Genomic DNA, 9768 nt, shown 5'->3' with positions numbered 1-9768 from the left:
ATTCAGCTTGCACCATTTGACAAAGTCCTCCGCCAGTGCACTGCATTCATCCTCCCGTCCTCCCTTTATACATCCAACTATTGCAGAGTCATCAGAAAATAACTGTGGATGACACGACTCAGTGCTGTATCTAAAGTCTGCGGTATACAGGTAAACAGGAAGGGGTCCAATACAGTCTCCTGTGGGGCCTCAGTGCTGCATATAGCCAGGTCTGACACACAGCTCTGAAGCTACACATACTGCGGTCTGCCATTGAGGAAGTGCAAACCTGCATTGAATGGAGTTTTTCCCTCAACAGTGAGGGCAATTGAAAGCACATGAGAAATCAAAAAACATGATCCTCACAGTGCTGGCCTGCTTATCCAAATGAGAGTAGGCTCTGTTCAGCATGTAATTGACAGCATCATCAACTCCAATGTGCTCCTTGTAGGCAAACTGCAAGGGGTCATGGGCTGATCTGACCAGAGGTTGGAGGTGAGCCAGGTCCAGCCTCTCCAGGGTCTTCATGATGTGTGACAAGGGCACCGGAGAGTACTCATTCAAGACTTTCGGTTGACCCTTCTTGGGTACTGCAACACAAGATGTTTTTCACACGATCAGGACCCTTTCCAGGCTGATGCTCAAATGGAAAATGTGCCAGGTATAGTTGAAATAGAAATATTTATCAAAATTATCAATTGTGATTCCCATCAGAAAATGGCTTTAACCAAGTCAACTTTGAAATTCTTTGAAGTGCTGTCCTTGGTGTGTGCCTGCAAATTGAAATGCAGAATTCTTGCTTCAAGAAAATGTAAATTGCTTTTGAAGTGAAGGCTCTACTGTACAAATATTGTAGTGGCTGTTATTGGCCTGAGCAATATCCCTGGATAGCTGTGACCTGATTCTAAGAAGGATACATTGCCAGAATTAATATAAAATATGCCACTCTGCTCTTAGTACACTCATTTCACATCAATGTTAATTGACAGCACACTCTCAGGTCTTTTCTAATGCCAGTTCACCTAAAACCACCAACCAAATTTCCCATGGTCATTGATACTGCCTCCTCTTATTTTTAAAGCAATTACTGATTAAGTACAAAGTAAATTGTTCAACTGGAGATTATTCAGAAACAAAAGATGTAGCAAAAACTCATTTGGTCAGGCAACATCTGTGGAAAGAGGAAAAGAGACAACAATTCAGGATGAAGAGCCTTTGTTGAAATTAGGAAAGAGGAAAATGATAAGTTTAAAGTTGAGAAGCTAATGTGGGAAGAATGGATAGGAGAAAATGATTCGTTATGAGGTTGAAGCTAAGGTTGCTGCTGGGCTGAGGTGTTAATGAAGTTGTTGGAATGTGACAAGGAAATGCAATGTGTTACAATCCTCTAAGAAGTCCATTAGTAACTCATGTCCACAGCAATGCTAACCCCAAATATTCCTTAATCTATTGATCTGTTTCCTCAAACTTCAACTTAAATCTAACTTTCCATCTTTATTCAGTTCTGACAAAAGTTTTAACCTGAATCACTAAATGTTTTCAAAAATGAATTTTGACTTAGTGTTTCCAGAATGTTTTTTTTCTTTTGTTTTCAATCATCAGTATTAGTAGTTTTTATTTACTGGAGATCATTCAGAATTCTTTTTTGAATTGCAGATTCTATTTCCCAATGTTTGTATATCTTTGACAAAGAGAACTGCTCACATGGTGGGAAGCAGAAGACATTATAATCTTGATTTATTGTTAAAAGTAATGATGAAATTCTATTTCTGTAGCATTGTATTCCATGTCAGAAGACACTTGTCAGGTAAGTGATAAAGGATGTTTCAGAACACAACTTGTAGAGCATATTTTATATCTGTGTGTTATCAAACAAATATGGAAAAGTATCTAATCCAAATGACTGTAATTTTTGGAATGACTTTCCCACCATACACGTTTGCAAGCGTAGATTGTCAAGCATAATATTCTGGGTAATACCACCATATAACCAAACTTGATCTAAGATAGCTCGGAGCAGAGAAATAAAAAGTTTCCACAGTGGGGAATTGCAGGAACCTATCAGATGGAAAATGTAAACCACAAAGGTATTTTTTTATTATTAATGCTTGTAGGACTTGGATAAATTAGTTATTATATGACTTAAATATCGAAAGAAAAACAAATGAGAACTGAAAATACCCAGTATTGCTGTCTGTCCTTGTACTATCTTGTATGGAGATGATTCTGTTAATTGGCATGTCAGATTGAATTTTTATTATGTATGCTTGTAACTTAAAATGAGCTCAAACTTCAATTTCCCTTGTGGTGAATCTCAGTGCTCCTGCAGCAGCCCTGTCAAAAATAATTCTTTGTACTGCCGTTTTGGTGATGGCATAATTTATCCAAGTCATATTCTGTTAGTGAGGAAAGTCCCAAATGTCTGTATGTTATTATTTCTTGTGAGAAGGGAAGATTTAGTCTTTCATTATTTTTTTTTTATTTTGAGATACAGCACAGTAACAGGCCCTTCCAGCCCAACAAGCCTGCACCACTCAATTACACCCTTGTGATCAATTAACCCACTGACCCATATGTCTTTGGAACATGAAAGGAAACCGTGCACCCAAAGGAAACCCACGTAATCATGGGGGACACCATATAAACTCTTTAAGGACAGCTGCAGAATTTAACCCAGGCTGCAATACTGTTATACTAACCATTATGCTATGTGCCGCCTTTTACAAGAATTGATTTTTTTTTATTGTATTGGAGGTATCGTTCATTTTTAACTTGACCAAAGACCAAATCCACTCAATGTTTGTGATGGATGGGATAACAGAAAAAAATGCACAGGTTTTCATTTGTTTTATTGAATATATTCAAATTTAATGATATTAAAGAAAGAAGGCAATGTACTTACAATAGTAAATTGGGAATAATAATGATAGGCTAGAACTTAGAATTCAAATCCCACCACAGTGACTGGGTAAATTAATTCTGTTAATTGAGTATACCTGGCTTTTAATTTCTATAATGGCAAAAATCACCTCAGGCAAGGAAACCTGCCATCCTTACCTGGTCTCTCCCCCCTGCTCCAAATTTATAAGTTGACTCTTAATTGCCCACAGAAAAGGTTTTGCGAAGCACTCAATTGCACCCATTTGCTATTATAAATGTGCCGTGAGAAAGGTAATGATCAGAATTGCAGCTCACAATCACATTCTTAAAGGCAATAAATGCTGTCTTTGCTAGCTCGTCCCACAGAATAGAAATCTGGAACAAAATAATTACTTGAACCTTAACTTGGATCAAACAGAAGTGTATATATTCATCTGACATTTCATTGAGGGGAGAGAAAAGGACCAAATGCTTTATATGTAATGATATGCATACAGCCTATGATTATAGAAGTGTCATGCTTTGTACCTATATTTTGGAGATGAGATGCAACAATATCACCAAATTTGAGTTATCACCACTTAACCTAAAAGATGCATGGCCAATTGAACAGGTTTAATTTTTCTCAAGTGCCCAACATGTTTCTTGCAGAACTTTGCCTTTGATCAATATCTTTTTGGTCTTAAATTACTAACCCCATCTCTTCAGAGGCCATTTGTACACACAGACTTAGGAACACAAGATGCTACAGCTGCTGGAAGCTGGAGTAAGGCTGTCTGCTGGAGGAACTCAGCAAGTTGAGTAGTATTTACGGAAGGGAAGATAATGTTGACATTGCAGGTTGAAACCCTGCATAAGGCTATGGGTTGGTTGTTTCTAGCCACATTGTAACTGGTGGTCATTTGCTGCCAATAGCCTTGCTGCTTCTGACTGCACCTCTAAATGTATCTGGAATAAGCCTGTATCCATTTTATTGACTCCACAGGGGTTATTTATCTAAAGGCACAATGTTTCTATTCTACTGTCTTTTAGGCATCTTCTATCAGGAAACGGGTCCATTATTCGAGAACCCTGAGGTTTGATAAAACGGCATATACTATTGACTTCAAATATATCAATCAAACCTCAGATCTACTTTTGTTAACTTGGCTTCCAATTTGCTGCAGAGTTGTAATAAAGACCATTGCATTATACAGCACAGAAACAAGCCCTTTAACCCAATCTGTCCATGCCAACCAAGATACCATCTGGGTTGGTCACATTTGCTCATGTTTGGCCCGTATCCCTCTAAACTTTTCTTATCCATGTATCTGTTCAAATACCTCTTAAGTGCTGTTGATGTAGCTGTCTCGAGCACTACTTCTGGCATTTTATTCCATATATGTACAACACTTCATGTTAAAAACATGCCCTTCACATTCCTACAAAATCTTTTCCTTTAATATTTTACCTTAAACTTGTGCACTCTAGTATTTGATTCTGTAACCCTAAGAAAAATTATTTATTCACATAATCAATGCCCCTCCACTAGACCACTCCTTATTTTCAAATGTTGGAATAAATAAAGTCTTAGCCTGTTCAGCCTGACACTTACTCAGTCCCTTGAGTCCAGCAACACAATGCACTCTTTACAGCTTAATGGCAACTTTCCGAAAACAGGACGATCAAAATTTAACATTATTCCAAATGCAGTCTCACCAATATCTTGTACAACTGCAACTTAACATCTTAACTTATATACTCAGTGCCCGAACTACCAAAGACCAGTAAGGCAAAAGCCATCTTCATTTCTGCTGTGTTGTAGCAATATAACCCCCTCATAACCAGATCATCTTTAAGATAATATTCCAGTATGTTTTATTCCTTATATGTACAGTTTAGCCTTATCACACATCTATGAAAACCAAGTCTAACTTTTGTCAAAAGTGATATTTGATTTGTATTTACATCATGATAAAACACTAGTCAGCCCTACATGCTTCATGCACCCCAGCATATTTATTTAACCCTACATTTTTCTTCAGCAGTTTTTTTCACCTGTCACCTCTCAGCTTCTTACTTCACCCCCCTCCTCCACCCACCTACTTTGCCCCTTACCTGGTTAAACCTCTCCTTCTCCTTCCCCTTCCCTCCCACCCCCAACCTTCTTACTCTGGCTTCTTCCAGTGATATCAAAGAAAATTACTTCCACCTTACTGCAGTATTGAACTGTGTGGCATCATCACACCCCAATAAAACTGAAAATAGAGGACAAAATGAAAATGCTCTAGCGGTTGGAATCATACCTCACACAAAGGAAGATGCCTATGGTTGTTAGAGGTTGATCGTCCCAGGGCCAAGATCTCCCTGTGGGAGTTCCTCTGGCCCAACAAATTGCTATATCATCAATAGTTTTCCTTCCATTAGAAAGGTCAGAAGTAGAACTTAACTGATTATAAAATGCTTAGTTCCATTTTCAGCAAATTAAACACCTCATACAGTACAACCAAGGCCACGTTCAGGGAAGAGTAGTATATAATAGTCGATCTACAAAGTGCAAGGCAATGAACATCTTCATGAACAGCCATTCTAATCATCTAAATTTAACAATCGCATTACTATTGCAAAATCCTATCATCAATGAACATGGAGGTCATACAAAATTTAACGGAACCAAACAAACACGGGTCACAAAGTTGGCACTGCAACAGGAATACTCCTCATTTGCCCGGATGTATGCAGCTCCAACAAATCTCAGGAAGCCTCACACCAACCAGGTCAAAGGTGCCCACTTGATGAGCACCAGATTTATCATAAACCATCCATTCCCTTCATCATTGGCACACAATGGCTGCACTGGGTATTACCTAAAAAAAATGCACTGAGACTCACCCAGGCACCTAAATGCACCTCCTAAATCCACAGTCTTTACAATCAAAGAGGACATTGGTCACAAGCACATGGTTACAGCTTAACCTCCATCTTAGCCTGGAACTGCCTCAGTTCCTTTATCAATTCCAAATCCTGGAGACCTTTGCCCAATAGCATTGAGGGAGTGTTTTTAATCAGGATTACAGAGGTTCAAGAAAGCAGTGCCCTAGCAATTTCTCATAGGCATTTGGGGATGAACAATAATGCCCAGTGATGTTTTTAGAATGTTCATAAATTTCAGTTATTCCCTGTGCCATCAGGCACATTGGGTGGCAACCTTGCCGTTTCTTTAGCATTTGTCTGTTTTACAAGGCAGAGTTGCTAGCTTGATACTCGTGCAAGGAGTCAAGTTCAATGTAAATGAAACCTTCCAAGTCAACAGACGCCTAACAACATACCAGTTATATAATGTTGCAAGCCAATGCTGAACAAGCACATTGTAAATATCTGCTTGAATGTAAACAAATACATTCAATTGTTCTTTGTTGCCATACTGGCCAGTTAAATAAGCAAAAATATACATAACCAGGTTTGTGATGCTCGTGTTACTTTATCTTGAAGAGAACACACCTTCATCTTCTATCCATTTGTTTCTGCCAAAAAGGCTTAGAGGAAGGAGAATGATGACCACCTTCTCTATTGCCAAAGGCAATTAATTCTATTTTTGGGAGTGACCATATTTAACTTGGTAGGGATAGTAACAAATCTTTTTATTCTCTGGGCAGGAATATCCCTTCAACAGTTTCCTGTACTGCACAGCTGAGATCATGAACTTGGTCTAATGCAGGTTTAGCCCTGCCTCTTTTCATACTTTTGCTCAAATATATGATTATTAATAAAAGTAATGACACAGGAGGCATAAATCATTCAGGACAATGCCAGTTACTGAGATGCAATCACATCACTCTCACTCCTCGTCTCCTTATTTTCCATGTATCTATCTCTACCGCTTGTTGTCTCTCACACAAGTCCATAAACTCTGCTGATTAAGACAAGAAAATGTGCAGATGCTGGAAATTCAAGCAACACGAAATGCTGGAGGAACTCAGCAGGTCTGGAAGCATCTATAAAAAAGAGTAAATAGTTGATCTTTCAGGCTGAGACCCTTCAGGACTGGGGAAAAAAAAAGTTAGAGCAGCAATCAATGACTCTGCTGATTACCCCAGGGAATCGTTCACAGTAGCCAATTAATCTATCAACAGCTCATTGGGAAATGAGAGGAAATCTGAGAAAATCTGGAGAAAACGCACATAATCAAGTGAAAGCATGCTAACTCCACACAGCAATCACCCCAGTCTCTGGAGCAAAGCAGCAGCAGTGCTGCCTGTTACACCATTTAGTATTGGGATGATGAAACAGAAACATGAAATGTTATTATATTTAGTTTTTATAAGATAGTTTTGAAAGTAAAATGTTTATTTGTCCCCTATAAATGACCCTTTTTACCTCTGAGTAGGATTTCCAGATGAGTCCATCAGTAGCAGAGCATTAAACTAAAGGCATTACTTTTCCACTTGTCAATGATTCCTATTACAGGGATACATTTATCGTGTTATACAGCAGGGAAACAAGCCCTTTGGCTGAACTCTTCCATGCTACATCACCCCATTAGCATTTGGCTCATATCCCTCTAAGCCTTTCCACTCCATGTAGCTGTCCAAATGGTTTTATTTAACACCATACGACGTAGGAGCAGGATCAGGCCATTTGGCCCATTGTTTGTTCTGCTATTACATCATGGCTAATTTATTATCCCTCTGAACCCCATGTTCCTGTGACCTGACCACATGATTAATCAAAAACCTATTGACCTCCACCTTAAATATACCCGATGACTTCACCTGCACAATCATCTATGATCATACACTTTCCTACACTATATTCCATGTGGCACTTCCTTATCCATTCTCCTAATCTGTCCAAGCCCTTCTGCAGACACCCGCTTCCCAAACACTATCTGCCCCTCCACCTATCTTCGCATCATCTGCAAACTTGACCACATAGGCAGCAATTTCTTCATCCAAATCATTGATATATAATGTGAAAAGAAGTGGCCCCTACACTGACTCCTGTGGCACACCACTCATCAACGGCAGCCAACCAGAAAAGGCCCTCTTTATTCTGACTCTTTGCCTCCTGCCAGTCAGTCAGTCGTCTATCCATGCCAGTAGCTTTACTGAAATGCCATTGGCTCTTACCTTGTCAAAGGCCTGAAAATCCAAATAAACAACATCCACTGACTTTCCTTTGTCTATCCTGCCCATTATTTCCTCAAAGAACACCAACAGCATGGTCAGGCAAGATTTTTCCCTTTAGAAATATAATTATACCTGTCCACCGGCCTCTGTGTGAAAAGCAGATCTTTAAATCTTTCCCTCTTACCTTAAAGCATTGTCCTCCGGTTTAAAATTTCCTGATCCTAGCAAAAACTCTCTATTCTCTTCAATTTTGTCAACATCTACTGTATAAGGTCACTTCCCAGCCTTCTTTGCTCCAGGGAAACCGGTCCCAAACTATCCAGCCTCTCCTTACAACTTAAGCCCTCCAGTCCTGGCAATATCCTTGTGGATATCTTCTGCACTTTTACCATTGTCAAGCATTAAAGTCAACATCCTTGTGATAAAAGTCAAGCAAATAAAAACTGCAGATGCTACCAATGTGAAATAAAAACACATTATGGTGGAAATATTTAAAATGTAAGTGATGTTCACATTTTGGGAATGAGCAAAATTAAAAACTAAGTTTAGGTATCTGGTGATACCAAATTTCAGCACAATCCATTTTAGACTCTTGTAAGAGTTATTGCCCAATTTTCTGCCATTATCTTTGAGATGGTGATAATAGAGGTAAATTACTTGTATCCCCAAAGAAAACAGCTGCTAAAGAAACAGAAAGTGCTGAAAATACTCAACAAGCCATGCAACATGTGCAGAGAGAGAAGCAGTGTTAGCATTTCAAGTCCATGGTCTACAATCAGAATCCAGCTACAGAGCATTTTAATCTAAAAGGATGTGACAGATTTGGCATACATGGGTGAGTTCTTGTGAATCCAGCAATGGATTCTACTTAAATGCATATTTTTCTTCTAAATTATCTCTGTATTTATCTGACACGGTGGAATGATTTTGCAACAAAATATGCTGAGTTTTGGAATATAGGTTCTAAGTTAGTTTCTGAACTATGAGATGACAAATCTCAGTTATGACAAAAAAATAAAGCTAAGGCCAAGGTTGTTTACTTGGACAGAGGATTGTTAAGAAAAAATCTTGAATTTTATTGGATTTTTTCCCCATCTAGCTGTAGATTCTTCATAGTCCAGGTACGAAAGACTAACTGAGGATTATCGTGATTAAATTAGAAAAGTTTGCTTTAAAAATAACTCAACCAACTTTAGCTGGGATTGTCTGGGATCCTAATAATTATAATGCTCACTCCACTGAAGTAAGGGCTGGTGGTAATCAGCAACTGCTGCTGTGAACTGGCATCTTTGATACTGATGCCTCAATATGAAATAGATTACAAGAATCAAATTGGGCACATCCAATCACAGAAAATTGCAACATGGGATGACTTCCAGCAACCTTCCAGGCTGGATTAGCAATTTTACTCTGTAAAACTTCATTATATATATGTTAATTTTATGGTTCAACAGAAAAAGTTATTTATATTAGTATTATTACAAATGTTTTGAGTTTCACTTTTTTTGATTTGTGTCCTATCACTTATTGATGTTCCCTTCCACCTAAACCCCAGGCAGTTCTATTTTTGATTCGGTACCATCCCAACGAATCACATCAGTTTGCAAGCAGAAGCACCAAACCGTACACTCAGGTATACAGCTGCAAGGTATATTTTTGCATTAAGCCCACCATAGAGTTTCCATAAGGATTGATTAAAAATTTAAACTGGCCTAAGGTACATCAGTTTTGTCTTAAGATTTTCAGGGAGCCATGGAGGCTAACAAATCCTACAGTGACAATTTTCAATCCAATGAACTTA

The sequence above is a fragment of the Hypanus sabinus genome, chromosome 6, assembly GCF_030144855.1.
Source record: "Hypanus sabinus isolate sHypSab1 chromosome 6, sHypSab1.hap1, whole genome shotgun sequence".
NCBI lineage: Eukaryota > Metazoa > Chordata > Chondrichthyes > Myliobatiformes > Dasyatidae > Hypanus > Hypanus sabinus.
The sequence above is the reverse complement of the archived record's forward strand: the minus strand, read 5'-3'. Positions refer to the sequence as shown.